Genomic DNA, 20,397 nt, shown 5'->3' on the forward strand with positions numbered 1-20,397 from the left:
CGGGGCATCATCGCAGCCTGCACACCCGCTCAGCAGCTTAAGGTGCCACTGACTCAGTGCACCCAAAGTCAAGGTCCCGTGGCGGGGTGCCTGTGCCGGCCGCAATGCTCAGGATGCCACTAACCCTGTGCAACCCCAGTCAGTGCCACGTGGTGGTGGACCCGTGACGGCCGCAAGGCCTTGTGTGTCACTAACCCTTTGGGCAACAACTCATGGGCCCATCATGATTGGGAAGCATGGAGCGTCCGTCATCCCGTCACCACCGGCAGAGGGGAATGTGATGTCGTCGGCCCCTTATGTTGGCAGACTCACATGGCCTGTGACACCTCTGCCAGATGGATGTGGTGTGCATGCCAACCTGCCCTCAGGGAGCGGCTGTGACATGCTGACAACTAGACCAGTGACCTGCACACTACCAGCGAGTACGCCTGCGACGGGTAGCAATGAAGGCCCCCCCTCGGAGCATTAGCAGAGTGGTCTGGCCTGCCATATGCCGGACCAGCGCAGGGCTTGCAACAATGACTCATGGGTTCTGGGCGTGGTTCAGTCCATGTACAGACTTGGAAGTGACTGATGCGTGTGTCCTGTTGTAGTGTTAAAGGGACACAATATGCAATGTAGCACCCTCCGACAGGCATCCCACAGGATGAGCATCATTGAAGCAAGGGAAATCACTGTCCCTACATTCATCCACACATTCATACATGAATGATGACAGACATGACACAGCAGTGCATCACTGGATGTTTATTGCACATCCAGTGCAGTTCTTCAGCTGGAGCAGTACTGGGCAATGCCGAGCACACTACACAATATGGGCCCGTGGAGGGTCAGCCAGAGTCCATCCGGGGATGACAAGTCCTGCGGAAGAGGAAGGGTACAGTCCGCAGTCTGGTCGCCGTGTCATTGGTCATCAGACAGGATATGGCAGTCCATGTTGCTGTCCAAGGTGAGTGCATCAGAGTGTATCGGGGTCAGTGGAGGGTCATGAGCCCATGTGTGGCACCAAGCAGAAACAGGCCAAGTGGTGGAGATGAATGCTAGTGCCTCCTGATCACAAACCCGTCCTTGTCCCCGGATGTGTGCTCTGCCCCCCCTGTGGGAGTTGCAGTACCGGCTGCGGCACTGTGTGCCACTGACACATCAGGGGCCGGAGGAGGATTGTTGGCTGCACTGTGTGGCAGTGACACATCAGGTGCTGGAGTGGATATGCCTGCCGCACTGTGAGGCACTGACACACCAGGGGACGGAGATGTGGATGGTGTGGGGGCAGCAGCATTCATCAACGTCATGCCTTGTGGCAGCAATGCCATGATGATGGTCTGCAGGGCATGGTAGATCCCAGCTATATTTCACTGATATGCAGCGGTGGCTTCCATCCTTTCCGCCTCCATCCGCACCATGTCCTCCATGAGCCTTTGCATGTGTGCCAGCTCACGGCTGCTATTGCTGGTGCCCCTCTGAGCGGACAGGTGTTCTTCTCTCCGTGTCAGGACACAAGCGATGTAAGTCAGGGCTCAATGGAGGTCATGGAGCGGGCCTAGATAGCCATGAATAGCATCCCGTTTGGTGGCCATGAGGTCAAACCCCACCCGCTCAACCGTCTCCCTCTGGGCCTCCAGCACACAGCGTTAGAAGGCCGTGTGTTGTTTCAGGGGGTCTTGGGAGACTGCTGGGGCAGTGGGTGCCTCCTGCTGGGTGGTGGGTGGGGTCTCCTCAATGCAGCTGGTCAGCCCTGGTCCTGGAGGTGAGTCGCGGCTGATGTCAATGATGTCTAGGATGGCTTGGGTGTCGATGCTGGGGTTGTCCTCCTCGTCATCAGTGAAGAGTGGCTGAGACTGCTCTGAAGGGGATGTTCACAGTGGCCCTGCAATGTGAAGGGGAGATGGTGTATTGCAATATGTCCATATGTATGTAGCCGCATGGTACATGTTGACATTCAGACAGCATGGCATTGTACATTTTGTCATTCTGTGGATCTGGGCGATGACCCAGAGTCATTGAGGGTGTGCACTGTGCTCTGCTTGATTGTGCATGTGTGCCATTGTGGCCATCTCCAACCGTCCCCCCAGTACCCGTTTGTCACTCACCCTGTTGCGGTTGTGGTGTGTCCTGTCGAGCAGTGTCCGGTCCCCCAACTCCGGCCACGGTATCCACACTGATGACTGTCGACACCAGCTCCTCCATGTCATCCAGCGCGAGCTGTGGCGCTGGGCCCCACCTCCAGTCTGCATTGCTGCCTTCTGGTTGGCTGCGAGTTTCTCCTTGGTCTTCCTCTTGATGTCATTCCATCGCCTCCTGACTTCATAAATTGTCCTCTTGTGCTCTCCGACAGCATTCACCTTGTCCACGATGTCCCGCCATATTCCAGTTTTGGTGCCCAATGACACGTTGAAGGTGACGAACAGTTGTTGATGGTGTTCCATCACCTCCGTGACTATGATTCTGTTCGCCTGGAGACTGAACTTCATCTTCCTCTTCTTCTTGTCCTTGCCCTTCCCTGTCCCCGAGGTCCCGGCTGGTCATCCGGGGAGCTTGTAGAACTGCGCTCGTCCTCAGCGCCTGCTCCGGCTGCCTCCATGGTGCTTGGGTGTTGGTCAGTTTGTGTTTTTTTTTCTTCTTATATGGTTATTTTTCCCTCCTGCCAGGTGTGTGTTGCAGGCCTCACGCTGCTTATCGCTGATTTCCTCATCGCGCTTTGGCCAATTGCAGGTTTTTTTGTGTTGTGTTTTTGTGTTTTTATCTCCATGGAGGTGGTTGTATCGCAGACAATGTCTGTGGTTTCGGCACATTATCGCATGGTACTGCCTTGTTGTGAATTCCACGTTGACACAGGGTTATTTTCCCACGATGGGCTGCGATGTTGAGAGTTGTGTTAAGCTACTCTTGTGGTAGTTATCACACGTTCTTGTGAATATACCCCATTGTTTTCTAAACGTAGTCGTAATGACAAGACAAATTTACTTCTCCCCAAACTACCATCCTTGTTTTTCATTTTATTATAATCTGCCCCTGTTTTATTAGTATCATCCTCTCCATTTATCACTGTATCATCAACATCACTCTTTTTTGTCCTCACACATCGTGTGAGATATTTTCATCAATGTGTCAGGATTTGAGTCTATATCTGTAATTACTATAAGAATTGTATGCCTTATTTGTATACTCTGAGGGTTTTATCAATATTCACATCCATACCCTTACCTCACTCCAGGGGAAATAACTAGCCAATATTAACACACACTTACTCCTGGGATGGGCAGATGGTTATGCTGTGTGGTGGGTCTTTGGATATCTTCTGTGGGTAGCGGGTGTGGGCAGATTAGATGTGGGAGTACTCTTGCAGCTCGTCCAAGCTGTAGTTAGTGGGCTGGCTCAGGAGCTCTGTCTAACCCCTACCACTCTACTCAATCATCAAGGTATGTTGTTTCCAGATTATGGGGTTGGAAGTTTGCACACGCACTAATTCTAGACCTGGAGGAACTGGGAAAGTTCAAATTGAAAGGAGAAATATCCCTTCTGGAGATATTGATAAAGGGCACCTGTAAGGAGGGCCAGAGCGGCCCGTGCAGGTAAGAGCGATTGGGGGGGGGGATTCGACAGAGGACCACGAGGAAAAATTAAATTAATATTTAATTTTCCCTCATCGTCAACAGTCGAAATCACCCCCCACCGGGCTCCACTGCTCCACCATTCTTACCTGCACAGGCTGCTTCTGCATATATTCACCTGAATATATGCTTAAGGTGCATTTATGCTTCAGGAGGCAGCTGAAGCATATATTATAACATACTTCGCCAATGGTTATTTTTAAGTGATTTTAGCAGTTTCATCTGATTGTAATATTGTTTCATAAAGGAGATTTCCAGAATCCCATGTAGAAGTTGTGAGAACATCACTAAAACAAGCAGCTATGGTCTGTAAGACCAGAATATCCCTAAAAGACTGCCAAGTATTGTTCACAACACTTTTTAGTGAGAACAATATCACTTTGGAGACGTGACAACATGACTCTAAACAAAGCTGGGAAAAGGTGAAGAATTGGGGTGGTTGGGGTGCTGTCTCAATCGGCCAAGCACAGAAGGCCAAAGAGGAGGAGCGTGGTGCTGTAGACACCTAGAACATCTGACATGCGGTGAGCGTGGGAGGGAGAGCAAGCATGCTTGCACGTGCCTGACAAGAAGTCTCTAATGCACATGGTGCCCCGGCAGTTGGAGAGCACCCAACAACATTGAAAAGTCAAACATGGCACAAACATATTAATCTGTAAAAATGTAAGCCACACACAAACTCAACAGAATACTATGGTCTGAAATGAAATTTACCTAATGCAAAATGAGCAGTTAGAAGGAGGACTTGCAAGTGCCAGTGATGGTTTATATACTCTGTGACTATAATTGATTAGTTCAGGTTCCACGTAGTCTTTATCCAATACATTCTGAGTAATGTAGTTTAATTTTATACTCAGACTGATATTCTAATAAATATAAGAAATAGACCATAATGCATCCCTCAGGTCTTGCCATTGCGTCAAGGGGCTTGATTCAACAAGAGTTTGGATAAAAAGGAAGTTGTCTTATGCACAATTTGCAATGTGTGTGTAGGACATAAATAGTGCACGCGTATCTGCCTTGTGCACAGAACTTGCACTTGGGCTGGAGCTGGGGGACATGACAGACACATAGCTGAGCATATGTCTAATTCAGCAATGAATAGAGATATTGCAAAAATCTACAGCTGTCTCACTTCCACATCACTTACATGATTCATGGACAAGCGCAAAGAACTTTCATGGAGAAAGGCACAACGCTTGTATGAGCACTCTTTTTCTGACAAGTGATGTGGATGATGAATCATGGTGCGTATTATTTCAATACTTTAAGTAACTTTGAAATGCATATGAAATCATTTACATTTCCCACTACAGCCATTTAAGGTTAGTGCCAACGGCGGCAGAGTGCTTTCAACCAGCAGAGAAGACTACTGAAACGGCGGTCTCCTATCTCCAGCTGCAACATCGTAATACGGTGGGTGGGAGACTGCCAACCTAGCATTGTACTCAGGACCACCACTGCGGCGGTATGATGGTGAGATCGTCAAACCCGTAACCAGGCCCATAATGCCTCATTTTGAGTTTGCAGACAGACACCTGCGCCACAAACTTAGTGGAATACCCTTTCTACCAAACTGATGTTCTGTCCACAATTTAGAGTCAAGGGAAAGTTATGTTGTTGCCAGTGGTGCCCCATTGGCTCCACTGTTGCAGCGTGGAATTTCAAATCGTCCCTTCGTCACAGACCAAATATCATACTAACACATTCACTCAATACATTCATTGGTGGGGCCCATAACACCAACACTCACACTTCATTGATCTGCTCTTACGGGAGAGATGAGTGTTCCAAACGCTGACATGAAAGGAATACCTTATGACCTAAAGGAAATTTATTTACATAACCATACACTAAATATCCTTAGTCTAGCACATCTTAAAACCTGAACCTCGAGATATTCCTTCCATTTGGTCGATAGATCAAATTAGTTGAGTTGGAAAAGTGATTTTAATCCTCTTCAATTTTAATTCTAATTTTAATCTATTCCCTTTCAATAATAACCCAACACATTTGCTTGTTAATCAATAATATTGTTTTTCTAATTAATTGCAAATTTTAATAAATCGTTAATCAAACCACAGAACACCATATTTACCTAATCTGGTTATCAGTCGTCCTCTAAGTCAATCAAGTCGTCATACAGCACGCTACAGTCCCAAAGATTGGGTCTGGACCATAAGCGTTTACACATCAATCAATGCCTGTCAGTTTTAGAGTCCTCAGTTCATCTGGAAATTGGGCAGCAATTTAGTCTGTCAAAGATTCAGGGAAACGCAGCTGTCCTGCAGTGTCACCGTCCTCTCCGTCAGCATAACGTCAGGGAAAAAGAAAAAGGTCCGCGCAACTCACTATTCTACCATCTTTTTATAATGAAATTAATGACAAAATGTAACGAAAGTCAGTTTTAGGCACTTCTGATTGGTTGGTTAAGATCATCCGTTTCGGTTTCCCAAAGTCTATGATGTCACGCCTTCAGACATGATCCATCCGGTTGTCAAAATTGTCCATTGTTAAAGCTCTTGGCAAAAGTTCAGTCGAGACCTTGTTCGGGTACATGCTGTGTAGGTCATCTTGAGGCCACTTGTTCAGGAGCCTGGGACATGCGCACTTGGTCTGAAACATCGTGGAATGGTAGCTGTCTCGTCGTGTATGTTGGTCGGCCATTTTGTCGAAAGGCCCAATCGGTCAACTTAAGCAAAACAAACACAAAAAGTAAATAAAACATGGAAATAACGAATAAAATGTTTAATCCTCACTAATTCCCCTAAATGTATGTAATTATCTAGCATAATGGCGACATTTAAAGCGTTTATATTCACCCAATGATGTAATCTGGTGCAATTTACAATTACGTCACAAAAGCAACATATATCATGCAATATTCTATTTTTCTAGTATTAGTATGCGTACATATATTAGTTTACAAATGATTTTAGCCATGCAAAATGCAAATCCCACGTGTAATTTATACATTAGTAAGGTTGATTAGGTATCACTCAAACAGATTAATAATATTTAAATTAATAGATTATTCTAATTAGTATGAACATGCAAAAATGGGGGGGTATACAAAATTTTGTACTACCCGCTCCATCACCACCATCAAAACTGTACACTGATGGTCTGACAGACTTGGGGCCATTGTTTTAGGTATCACCTACCCTATCTAGGGAGACTGTCGGCCCTAGTTGGGCGGATGTTCTGATGTACTTTTTTTTCTTGAGGTGGGGTCTCCAGCAAATAGAGAAAAGGAAAAATGGCCATCACTCACTGTGTGAAATCTTGCAGAGTGTCACGGAAATTATTTATTTATTTTTTCAAAAACCAACTGCCAATTTGGTAGTATTTTTTTTTTACAAAAAAAAAAAGTTTACTGCATAGACGCATGAAACATGGCTGACACTCAACAAACACACAATGCCTTCAGTAGAGCTGACATGGCAGCGCCCCTCTGATAATGCGCAGGTAGATCGCGCACTCCCTTTTTTTAGAGATACATGGGCAGATTTACAAGCCACTTGCGCCACTTTTGCGTCACTTTTTCACTTTTCTCATGTTAAAAGTGACGCAAAAGTGGCGCAAGGAGCTTGTAAATCTTCCCCACAGTTAGCTGTAACGTAAATTGACTTGAGCGATCTGTGTGCTACACCTTCACATGCGTCTACCTTACACAAAATAACCTGTAAATGGGGCCAGTAGCCGACTGGCTTCTAGGACAGAGGTGTGCACACCAACAATATGTTATACATATGTTTTCACATATATGATACAATGATCCGTGTTCATTCTCTAGAATTTAATACAATTTCACATCAAAATGAATGACACAGCTTCCCCTGGTAGTTGCCAAAGTTATATTCTTGAAACAATATACAAATAACAATAACAAAATTATGAAAGACACTTAAATAATCCGTGCCCTACAGTGTAATCAGCATAGGCCCAATGCATTTCGGGACCCTCGTCCCTTCGTCAGGGGCATATCTGTAATAAGAAGTATATGAAAACAAATGTATGGATCGAAAAATAGTTCATACTTTCCTAATGCACATTGCACAACTGATAGCTTATAAGTAGGCAAAAAAATGCAAGCAATTCAGCAGGGCTATGACAGAGAGAGGGAGATGACTCGTTACCTCAACTAGCTTGAGAGGCAATAGGATTATCAGGGATGTCAGAGGCAGTGTGGATGGCGATTGGTGGCATTTGGGTGTGGAAAAGCACAGACAGGCTTACATTTGGCATTCCATTGGCATTCCTCCGGCATGCCTGCTGCATGCAGCTGCCTTGAAATAGGTGGCATAAAAGTAGCACCTCATGCACTGGTGCACGGCACATTGAAAACTTTGCCTTTCTAAATCAGAATCACATGAAGGGCCCGCTTACGATGTCGGAGGGGCTGGAGTCCGTCCGACATCATTTGGGAATTGGAACCGAACGACCTCCTGTCGTCAGTTCCAGCTCACCAAGTAGGAGTTCGGTCGCAATCCTATTCTTTACAATGGAAGAATACATTCCCAACAGAATGCATGGTCTCATTGTTAAGAGCAGAGGTACAGTTTATCCTTGCACCTGGTGGCAGGCACCTCAAGGTGCCTGCCACCGGGTGCAGGGATCAACAGGGAGGCACCATAGGTGCCCCATAGGCCGCCATCCGGTGGCCTTGCATCCATGGGGGCCCAGCAGGGCCCCCAAGGTGGGAATCCTACAGCCTTTCTGTGTTGGAAGGGCCGGCACAGAAAGGCTGTGGGAATCTTCCATTGTAATCCCTTGGCCAGGAAGATCCCCCGAGGGATTGATGGAGGATTTCCGAATGGCAGCCGAACCCGTCGGAGGCCATTCGGTAATCCAGTTCGGTTTCCTTTCCGACCGACCCCGCAAAATTGGTCGGTCGGAAAGGAATCCGAACTGAGCATTTTGATGCAGTTGGAATGGCTCTGACTGACGTTTGGAGCCATTTCTGACCGCATCGAAATTGGCCCCTTAATAGAGAGTTAGGAAATACTTATGGCCAAAAACAGGTAAGATGACAGTCCTACAATTGGAAGAAACATTCTGATAGCTCACACAGTGGATGAAACAAAACAATGTAAAACAAACAAATATTTTCGTACTGAGAATCTGACAGTCAGTGATAACTTTCTAACTGCACGAACGAAATCATTTGAATGACAGGTTTACGCCTGACAGGAGGATTTTGCTGTGAAGTGCATAGCGATGCAGTAAAAAAGCAAAATTAAGGTGCAGTGGCATTTCAATCCCATATCTGGCTTCTTTGAGGCAGCCACTAACCAGTTCATGCTGCCACAAGAGGGGTCAGACACAGTTTTCAGTGCTTCCCTCTCTCAATAAGCAATAGTGTAAATTAAAACTCTGAGTCTACAGCGCCCCCGCCAGGCCCCGGAGAGAAAAGTTTGAATCTTGGTAGAAGGGTATGCATATTGGAGAGGAGTTGGCCTAACGGCTAGGGCGGTCGACCTCTAATCTGGGGGAACAGGGTTCGAGTCTCGGCAATGACGCTGAACATCCCTAGATTCTGGGCATATCACTTAATCTCCCCGTGCCTAACAAAACTGAATGTGTGTTCTCATGTAACGTAACTGGTGCTACATAAAGCGCTAACGTAACTGGTACTACGTAAAGCGCTCTGATACCCGATTGGGGCCAAGTTCGCGCTATATAAAACACTGCAAAAAAGAAAGCATATGACATTTTTCCAAAAGCAATGCATTTTTCGCACACACAAATTGTTCAAGAAAAAGCTCATGTAAAAATGATTGGTGAAATGACTCATAAATAAGACATTTTGGGCCATATGTATGAAAGCAATTTTGCGATCGCAAATGCCGAAATTCGCATTTGCATTTTGCAATTCCCTATTTTGTGCAATTGCATTTAAGGAATCGCAAATTGCGATTCCTTAAATGCAATGTAAAAAGCACAGAAAAATTGCAATTTGGACTTAAGGAATCGCAATTTACCACCAACTTCAATTTGGTGGTAAAGTGCCATGTGGCTCACATACATGCCCTTAGGGCATGTATGTGCGCCACATCTGCACCCATGCTCATTTCAGGCGTGCAACATGGTGTCCTTTTGACACCCTGGCACCCTTGAAATTGCATTCCCAATTTGCGATTCTCTAATTGGGAATCGCAAATTGAGAATGTCTTCCCATTCATCCCTATGGGCCTCTAGGCCCATAGGAATGAATGGGGAGGTATTCCTTAATTGCAAATCGCAATTTGCGATTCGCAATTAAGGAATATGTAGGATTCGCAAAATTAATTGCAAATCCCACATACAGAGGGTTTTGTGATTCTCAAAGAGCGATTCGCAAACAAATTGCTATTTGAGAATCGCAAATGGGCATTTTCATACATATGTCCCTTCGTCAGTGTTCATCATAGCACAGATGCAGTGACAGGATAGCTTTGAGGAGCTTGAATCCTCTCCTGAACATCCATCCCTCATGTAGATGCCACATTTGCCTTCCTTGTTTGAACCACCAGAGCCTTCTTCACCATAACTCCTAAAGATGCTGGCACACTCTAGAGATTTCTATTCAACGAGAACGTCTTACCCACTGTATGTTCCTAATCCCAACTCCTACAAGAAGCATCTTGTGTCTGCTCTGAAGCTGCCTGTGTTCTAAAATAGCTGTGATGACAGTGTGTTATATCCCATTTGTGATGCTGAATTCCACTAAAACTTTTTGTGTTTGCATTTTCTGGCCGCTTTAACTATTATATTGTCGTTTTCTGTTCAGTGAGCGGCTCTTCAACTGTTGCTCTCGTCACCGGAGTTTTGGTTGCAGTGTTGGCAGCTGCAGCAATTGGGGCAATTCTGTTGACTAGGAGATATCTAAAGTAAGTATGAAAACTGGTAATGCACTGCTAATTTTTTGATGCATTGTGCTAAGATCTTTAATTTGGAGAACAACATGGGCCGGGGTCCAAAGTTTTGCTCAGAAGCTCTTGACCGGCGCTATCGAATGCTTGGGGTGCTGAATACCAAAGCCATGTAATCTTGATTCCACCTTATGCCTCTTTCAATACCCACCAGACACTCTCTGTGCCTTTTAATACCCATTCAGGTCCTTTGTCATTGTTTCTTTTTTTTTTTTTTTTTTTTTTTTTAACTTTATTTATTGGATTTTGCATCAAAACAATACAATCATACAGTTATCATAATCAAACTTCAGTGGCATTTCAAGGTCTGAATCATTACATCAGTATATCCAAGGCATGTCCGGGGGGGGCGGGAACAGCAAAATAGACATTATCATGAGTCGTAGCACAGGGACCCTGGGCAGGAGCAGCCGGCAACAGAGCCACACACAAGGAAAGCGAACAGTGTAGTCCTGTGGGGTTCTTCAGCGGACCCTCCCCATGCAGTATACCTCACCCAGGGCATGACCGTAATCCTTAAGACACGTGTAACAGGCATGCGACCCGATCATCCCGACCTGGCAATCGTGGAAGAAAGGGCAGAGGGGCCCCCCAGGGAGAGGGAAAAACCCGGGGACACATGAACAGAACCCCCGCCCCCCCCAGCACCGCAACAGCTCAACCAACCCCTTGCGTAATTTGGGAATCATGAGCAGCAGAAGGAACGCCATCAAGGGCCGGGGGAGGGGCATCCCCAGTCAGGGCCTCCGGGTATTGCAGTAGATAACATTGTAGTGGGCCCCAGATATCGGCAGGGCGGGATCGAGCCGGGAGCAGGTCGGAGTATGCCAGGATCTGTTCTTGGCAGTAGACAAGGTCTTTAAGCCATTCCTTAAATTTCGGAGCCCTCCCCCGCCCCCAACGGCACGCTATCCTCCGCTTCGCCAACAGCAGCGCCGCCGTGACAAACCTGCGGCTTGCCCGCGGAATGTGTCTGGTATACCCCAATAGGGCCTGCACCGGATCGGGCTCAAGGCGTAGGTCCACCATCTGTGAGACAGTGGAGAACACTTGGGTCCAGTAGGTCCGAATTGCGGGGCAATCCCAGGACAAATGCAGGAAGTCCGCATGTGGGGCATGACATCTCTCGCAATTATCCGAGTTTTGCAGTTTGAATTTGTGTTTGGTGACCGGTGTGCAGTACAGACGATGTAGGAACTTAAAGTGTATGATACGATGTCTGCTGCTTGCAGAAATTTGCTCTGTCTGTATGCAACAGTATGACCACCTGTCATCACCCAGCTCTAGCCCCAACTCCCGCTCCCACTCCCCACGAGCTCGCGAGGCGTCAAGTGCAGTGTCAGATCGAATTGTGTGGTATAGTATGGAGACCAGATGAGAGGGCGAGGACGCCTGTAAGACTCTGTGCAATGGGTCAGTGATTTCGGGTTCCTCCGGGAATGTCTGTAATATGGACCGCATGCCGTGCCTCAGTCTCATGTAGGTGAATAGCTCCAAGGGGGTAGGCGCATGCCCATCAAAGAAGTGTTCCCGATCTCGAAAGCGCCCAGCCGAGAATAGATCACCCCACCTTTGAATCCCCAGTTTGTGGATCAAGTCTTGAAACAGTTTTTCCTGTAGAAGAGGCAGCTGTGGGTGGTAGGCAATGGGGAGAAGGGGCGAGTACAAGAACGAGCTCGCAACTCGCTTAGATATCTCCAGCCATGCCCGCACCGTTCCCTGCAATGCATTATAGTCCGAGGTATTGTAAGGGAGAGTACTATGCAGCAGACCGTGCAGAGGCAGAGGAGCCACCAGCCAGTCCTCCGCAGCGAGTTGGGGCATAAATGCAATGGGGTGGAACCAGTAATATGCATAGTGTGCTTGAGCGCAATAGTAGTACAACTCCAGGTCCGGTATGTCCAGCCCCCCCCGGGAGTAGGGGGAGGTCATCACCTCCCACTTCAGCCGAGGTCTCTTCCCGCCCCAAACTAGCCGAATCAGTTCCGAGCGCAGTCGATTGAAAAAGTGCCGACCCGGTGGGAAGGGAATGTTCATGAACAGATACAAAAGTCGGGGGAGCACCACCATCTTAATCAAGGCAGCACGTCCTGCCATCGAGAGGGGGAGCGCTATCCAGCGGTCTACGCAGGAGGAGACCTGTGTCAGTGCCGTACCATAGTTAGAGCGCATCAGTTCGTCCCTGTCGCGAGATATCCTGACGCCTGGATATTTTACGTCAGACTCACACCATTCTATGGGATAGTCAAGTGAGAACCTCCGACATCCATCCGTCAAATGGAGGATCTGAGACTTGGCCCAATTGATTCGCACGCCTGACATTTCCCCGTACGTGATGAATTCCCTGAGTAGCGGGTTCAGGTTGTTCTGGGGGTCTCGCACATACAAAGTTATGTCATCTGCATAGAGCGACAGCAGAAGCTGCCTCTGCTCGCAGATAAGCGCCCTATGTTGATGACGCTGTCGCAACCGCGAAGCAAGGGGCTCTACCGCCAGTGCGAACAAGAGAGGGGATAAGGGGCACCCCTGCCTGGTCCCCCGGGCGATTCCAAAGGGCTCCGACGTCCTACCGTTGATCAATACCCTGGCACGGGGGCCATCGTAAAGGATAGCTATCCAGCCCAAGAAAACTAGGGGGAAACCCATACCAGTCAGCACCGCCACAAGGTAATCCCACTCCAGGGAGTCGAACGCTTTCGTCGCGTCCAAAAAGACGGCCACCATCTGGAGGCTGGGGTCAACGTTCTGCAGAGTGGCGAATAGCGTGCGCAGGTTGTGCGAAGTCGCCCTGCCCGGTATGAAACCTGACTGATCCGGGAGTACTAGCCCCTGCATAAGGAGCGACAGCCGGTTAGCCAGGGTTTTAGAGAGGATCTTTACGTCACAGTTAAGGAGGGACAGAGGCCGGTAGGAGTCAGGGGAGGCCGCTGGTTTACCCGGCTTCAAAAGGGAAGTAATCAGTGCCTCTCTCATGGTAGGGGGGAGCTTTCCCAGCGTGTGGGCCTCCTCAAACACCTCTTTCAGGATCGGGGCAAGGATATCTATGTATGACTTATAAAACTCGATCGGGAGCCCGTCGAGGCCCGGGGCTTTCCCCGAGGCCATTTGCATGATGGCCTCACGAATTTCGTCAATCCCGAGCGGTGCCATGAGGAACTTCCTCTGCTTATCAGATAGCCATCCCAATGTGGTCTCCCCCAGATAGGGAGCCAGCTCCGGCGGTGCCGTGTGAGCGGAGGAGTACAGGTCAGTATAATGAGTAACGAATGTTTGCATAATAGACCGGGTGTCTCTGTGGAGCTCCCCTGACCCATCCTGAATCTCGAGGATTTGGTTGTGAAAGCGGGGCGGTCGGATTGCCCAAGCGAGGTATTTACCCGGGCGCTCCCCCTCCCCGTATCTACGAGCTTGAAAGTGTTTGCCCCTGAATCGGACCTCTCTGTCCGCTGTGTCCTTATATTCTGTCAGCAGTTCCCGAAAGCGGGCTTGAGCCCCAGCATCAGTATGAAACGTGGGGGCACTCTCCAAGTCTTTCAAGTCAGTTTCGAGTTTACAGAGGGTGCTACGTAAAACCTTGAGGACCCCCACCCCCTTCGAGATGCAGAGTCCTCTAATCGTGACTTTAAAGGCCTCCCACACCACGGCAACACTATCCACCGTGCCACCGTTGCGCTGGAAGAAGCTCTCAATTTCCTGCGCTATTTCTGATCTGAAGACGTCATCCAGCAGGGCAGTGGGCTGCAATCTCCACGCCATTGGAGACCCGGCGAGGTCAGTCATGACAAAGTTCAGCAGGACCGGAGCGTGATCGGAGTACGTGCGAGCGAGGTGTTTTACCCAGCCTATCGCGGGGGCAAGCCCCGGTGAAACCAGGATATAGTCCAGTCTCGCCCATGTGGAGTGCGCGGCAGTCCAGTGCGTGCCCTCCCTTGTCACCGGGTGCCTAGAACGCCACGTGTCTAGTAAATGACGCTCAGTAAGAAGGTCATGCACATATGCCTGCGAGCGGGAGTAGTGGTGTGAGCTCGGCTTCGACCTATCACTCCCGGGGTCAACAGCTATGTTAAAATCACCCCCCCCCACTAGGTGGGTGGAACCGATACGCAGAATCTCTCCCCACAGCGCTTGAAGACAAGACGGATCATCAGTGTTAGGACCATAATAGCACGCTAAAGTGAGCGTATCCGTGCCCATGCGCCCCCAGACAATACAATACCTGCCCTCCCGGTCTATACGCTCACCCATGTGCACAAACGGGGTGTGTTTCCTAATGAGGATGGCCACCCCACGTGAGTAGGTGGAGTAGGAGGAGAAGGTACGGTGTACCGCCCAGCGCGAGGCAAATAGCACCGGCCTGGAGGGATCTAAGTGCGTCTCCTGAAGAAAGGCCACTCCCACGTGATGCCTGTCCAGGTATGCTAGGACATGCCTGCGTTTCCTGTGGTCCCCCAAGCCCCTCACATTCCAGGATAGGAAGTTAAGCTGCCCAGTAGAGTCCCTATGTGTTTGCGGATCACTCATGGAAGACCAGAAGACTCACACCCAACAATATAGTGCAAACGCCACCCCCCGACCCGTATGTAGAAGACCATGCCAACAGCGCCACCTCCCATACAAACTTAGCAAACATTACAAATCCCCAACGCCCCCCCCCTCCCCCCTCCCACAGCAGCATCCCAAACATGCTATCTGGACGGCCCCCCTCCCTCCCCCCCCCTAACGAACTCCGTCCATAGCAAAGGCCACAGTGGAGCAACATGAAAACTTAAAGTCAATTGGGTAATACCCTTGGGAGGACAGTCTAGGTGAATACACAATAAACCCCTCGATCCAGGCGAGAGATACCCGCCCTTGGGCCGGGCTCACCCCATGATCAAAGAGGGTGCCCAGCGATGCGATGATTTCCTGAGAGTCTAGTGCAAGAAAAAGAGTGTCTATACCCCGCTATCAGCCCCTCAGAGTGAATAAAGCCGGGCCCATGGGTCACTATATCAAGTCCCATAATAGCAGATACTCGCACCACCTTACCAGCCGACAGGCCTCAGTCTCAAAGTCGACAGGTCAACACTCCAGACCCATCAGTCTGATGCCAGTGGTGAGGGGCAGACTTGATCACGTTTCTTGAGTCGTTTCAAAAACTCCTCCGCCTGTTGGGGTTTAGTGCAAAAGATTTGTTTCCCTTGATGCGTGATGCGCAGGCGGGCAGGGTAAAGAAGCGCATAGTCAACTTGTGCCGCGCGTAGTTTATGCTTGACCTGGACAAATTTCTTTCGCTCCTCCTGAACCACCGGGGTGAAGTCCGGAAAAATGGTGAAGGCGTTGCCGCAATAGGATAGGCTCTTCTTCTCCCTCGCCGTACGAAGCGCGACATCTCGGTCACGGAAGTTCAACAGGCGTGCTATAATAGGGCGAGGGGGAGCCCCCGGCGGTGGCCTCAGGGCCAGAGATCTGTGCGCCCTCTCCACTATGAACTGGGGGGATAGGGAGTCCGTGCCCACCACCTCGCGCAGGAGACCCTCCACATAGTCCTCCATCTTGCCCGTGTGGGTCGATTCTGGTATGCCAATTATATGGATATTGTTCCTCCGACTGCGCGCTTCCAAGTCTTCGTTTTTGGCTGCTATTACATGGAGGACTTTGTCCATGCGCGCCATAGCGGCGGACAGTTCCGTTGTGCGATCTTCGGTGTCTGAGATGCGTCTCTCCGTTTCCGAGATGCGTTCGCCATGGCTGTCAACCTTATGTACGATCGAGTCCATGCGGGATTGCATGGAATCCATTTTGTCGACTATGGTCGCAAGACTTTGTCGCATGTCCAGCAAGATGGACTTGACATCATCCCCCGGCGGGGCCTCCACCGGCTCCGACCCCGCCGCAGTAGCCTCCGGCTGCGGCCTGGTCTGCTTTTTGGACTCAAAAGTAAGGCGAGGCTGTCGGCTGTCCGGCTTCCCCATGGCGGCGCCACCAGGCCGCCCACGGCGGGATCAGGGGGGGACGCCCGGGTGGGCCCCGGGGGCAAGCGGCCAAGGAGGGGGGGAGCGGCAGCCTAGGGAAGAGGGAGGCCGGCCAGATCGTGCAGCAGGTCACTGGCTCAACCACCAGCACCTCGTGGAACCCCCTCCACCTGCCACGCAGGATCTCGCTGGGGCCAATCGCGACTCCACAAGCACACCGCTCACATCCACGTCCAGTAGCGACTCTCCGCGAGTGAACGGGATGAGTTCCGCGCGGAGCGCCAGCAGAAGAGTCCGGTAGATGGGGGCAAAGGATCCAAGTCGGGGCCCCGCACGCCGGCCTCGCGAGCGTGAGCGCACCAGGCACACTCCGCCGTCTAGCCCCCCTGCTCGGTGGCTACCTCCTCTGTATCATCTCCCCCCAGCGTAGGCACCACCTCGAAGGCCCCAGCACAGGAGGGCAGCGGTCAGCGCAGCAGGTAACAGTCTCTCCGGGCCTCGCACCTCCCCCGATCTGTCCCTCCGGCGGACGTGTGATCGCCCCCAGTGGGCCAGCAGTAGGGTAGCAGCCTGGGGGGGGGTCCGCGCAGGCCGGTAGAAGCGGGTCGGCACCGCACCGCAGTAAGGATCCGGCGCGGGCAGGGAAGACGGCGACCCCAGCCGGGGATTCAGCCGGACGCGCCACTCACCAACGCCCGCGCCCGTTGTGCATCACGCCGTAGTCCAGTCCGTCCTCCTGCCCCCGGCCGGGGGGATCCAACGCGGGCCCCAGCGAGCCCCCGTTGACACGTCGCTGGGCCGCCGTCCGCAGCCGTGGATCCGGAGGTGAGGCCTGTCACCCACGTGGGACGCACCGGACTCGCGTCGCAGCAGCCTCCCGGACACAGCTCCAGCGAGACGTCCTCCACAGCCGGCACAACTTGTAGCGGCTTTTCAGTCCGATATCTCCGGGTCGCCAGGGATGAGACAGCGCTCCAACTGCGGTGGGGATGTTGGTCCACCCACACAGGCCCGCGTGGGCTATCAAATGCGACTTTCAGGAAGGATTATTAAGGATTTCTTCGCTGGGCTGCGGGAGCTTCACCCGAAGGCAGCCATTCCGCTGTGCGCCACCTAGCGCCCCCCCCTTTGTCATTGTTTCTTTCTTCCTCTGTGTTAGACCTGGCATCCTTGGCCTGGTTTCGCATGTCTTTTTGCCTCTACCTCCTGCACTTTTTTGCCTGTATGCTGGACTTCACTTCGTTTTTGCTGGTTTCGGTACTCTGGGCACTTTATCACTGCTGATCTGTGCTAAAGAGTAGGCACTCTCTGGAAAAGTTGTAATACTGATTGGTTATCCATGATTGGCATACCTGATGTACACGTAAATCCCTAGTAAAGTGCTCTGTGGTTTCTACTTCCACCCTGAATCCATATGCACTAAGGACTGTAGTGCCCTGGAAGGAGCCCTGCATATTCCATAGTGGAGAAGTGTGGCTCAATGGTTAGAGCGGCAGACCCTGATGCAGAGTTCTGGTCTGGGACCAGAGTTCTATCCCCCGCCTTGGTGGGTCTTGGATTCAATTTCGTCGGGCCTGATAATTCTCGCCTCGGTGTCTATTCTAATCATGGGTCCCACGCTGCAACTCTGGGCAATAGCTTGCTTAATCTCCACACGGCCCCAGCAGTGCTGGGATGCCTGGCTTCACCATGGGGGTGCCCAGGAGTGGACATTTCACAGGGAAAGGCCAGGAAGGGTTCCACAGCGGTATGAGTAAAAGCACCAGGATACCCCCGTTGGGGGTGGCAGTGGCGCTATACAAGTACATACACATTTACATGGTTAGGATGTGTTCAGGAGCAGCTGATGAGGCTAGGCTGCTTGTATTTGTTTACCAATCCCAAATCTTTATGCCCAAGTGATGTGCAGGCCATTAAAGACATGTTTTTGGTCAGGCGGCTTGGGGAAAGGAAAGATAGGGAACTTATGAAACCCACAGTGCGTCAACATGTTCTGTTGACAACAAGCTTGAGGGGGGAACCCTATTTGTTATATAAAGATCACAGGCACAAATATGGTGACAATCACTGAGATGCAGCAACATGCACCTCCAGACAACAAATGGCATCAGATTGCACGCGAAACATACAGGTCAGCCTTGGAGTGGAACAGCCACAACCATCACACGCCTTTTGGCTTCTACAAAAGGTTCAGATTTCGCTGATGTTTATTATTAAAATTGCAAATCTTCATGTTCAGACGACACCGACTCCAGTGGGAACTTGATGCTCTTGGAATGACTGCAAATGAGCAGTGCGATTAACCAGCTCCTCTTTACACACTCCTTAATCATTGCTGGTGAAATCGTTTTTATTTTAAAACCTAAATGTTGTTTTTAACTATATGTTCACTGCCCTGATTGTTTGCACTACTCCGCGCTATATTTTGCACTTTGCATTTTGCACTTGGCATGTTTAGATAGCGTCGATGTCAGTCGTAGGGAATTTAACTTATTAGCAAATATCACAATTGCTGTTTAAAATTGTTCTTGCCTACCTGCTCCAATTTCCTGCCTCTTGTGATTGCGAGCCCGACCCCGTTCCGTCACGGCGTGTGCCGATTGTACGGAGGGTCAGGAGGGGCTCGACCACACTTCCTGCTTCCGGCGGAAGTCTAGGGACGCGCTCTAGTTGTCTCTGGCCCATTGCTTACTTAATCTGGACGAGGGCGCGGACGCGCGCAGCACTACTCCGGTCAGATAGAGACTGGCTGTTGCTTTTAGCCTTAAACATTGCCGGTGAAATCGTTTTATTTTAAAACCTAAATGTTGTTTTTAACTATATGTTCACTGCCCTGATTGTTTGCACTACTCCGCGCTATATTTTGCACTTTGCATTTTGCACTTGGCATGTTTAGATAGCGTCAATGTCAGTCGTAGGGAATTTAACTTATTAGCAAAAATCACAATTGCTGTTTAAAATTGTTCTTGCCTACCTGCTCCAATTTCCTGCCTCTTGTGATTGCGAGCCCGACCCCGTTCCGTCACGGCGTACGGAGGGTCAGGAGGGGCTCGACCACACTTCCTTCTTCTGGCGGAAGTCTAGGGACGCGCTCTAGTTATCTCTGGCCCATTGCTTACTTAATCTGGACGAGGGCGCGGACGCGCGCAGCGGCGCGCCGCCGGCGCGCCGAAGGCGCGCCAAAGGCAAGCCCGTCTGCGCCCGTCCGCGACCGGTCGCGTCCAGCGGCCCTACCCCTTGTTCTACACAGGTTTGTTCTGGGATTTTGTGCTATTTGGTCCTCAGTTTTCCCCTCCTGCTACTATTTGACCCCATTCTTAAAATGGCTTTAATCCAATATTCTAGTTCCCAGTTAAAAAGCCTTAACATCCCACCTATTATATATCTGGGCCCTCATGCAACCGCCATGTCTCAGCATCCTGAGATTAGGCGTTCTCATGATCAGAGCAATCCTACCCCATCTATTAGACCTAAAATGCACAATCAAAATAATGCTCCTTCTATTTCATTGTCCGCCATTTATATTAACGCCCGCTCCATTTCTAAACATGCTCTGGATGTATGGGATCTTTTGACTCTCACTGACCCAGACATCTGTTTTATCACTGAAACCTGGCTACACGAGCATTCAGGTCCTGATTTACATGTGGCCCTTCCCCCTGATTATAAAATTCTTCGAGTTGATAGAAAGGAGAAAAGATGGGGTGGCCTACTTATTATATACAAAGGAGCGTTTATTATAAGCATCCTGGATTCTGTATCCTGTAGCACTATAGAAATCAGCGCCTTTAAAATTGTTGGTCTTTCAAATGGCTCCTGGAGAGGTGATTTGGTCTACCGCCCCCCTGGCTTAAAGGGCAATTTTTCTGACCAGCTAGTAGAACTCATTGCCCCTCATGTTCCGGCCTCTGATAAATT

The 20,397-nt window shown here is 49.9% G+C and overlaps 1 long non-coding RNA gene across 1 annotated transcript in view; it reads right to left on the reverse strand.

Moving 5' to 3' along the window:
• Nucleotides 1-5,741: 5,741 nt before the first annotated feature.
• The window catches only part of LOC146809071 (uncharacterized), a 91,149-nt gene continuing 76,493 nt past the window's right edge, over nt 5,742-20,397 (reverse strand). The window contains exons 3-4 of the long non-coding RNA XR_014965522.1: nt 6,776-6,845; nt 5,742-6,303 (exon numbers count right to left, since the gene is read on the reverse strand). This is a non-coding gene — a long non-coding RNA (uncharacterized LOC146809071). The remainder of the gene's footprint in view (nt 6,304-6,775; nt 6,846-20,397) is intronic.

Source organism: Triturus cristatus, chromosome 7, assembly GCF_964204655.1.
Source record: "Triturus cristatus chromosome 7, aTriCri1.1, whole genome shotgun sequence".
NCBI classification, from domain to species: Eukaryota; Metazoa; Chordata; class Amphibia; order Caudata; family Salamandridae; genus Triturus; species Triturus cristatus.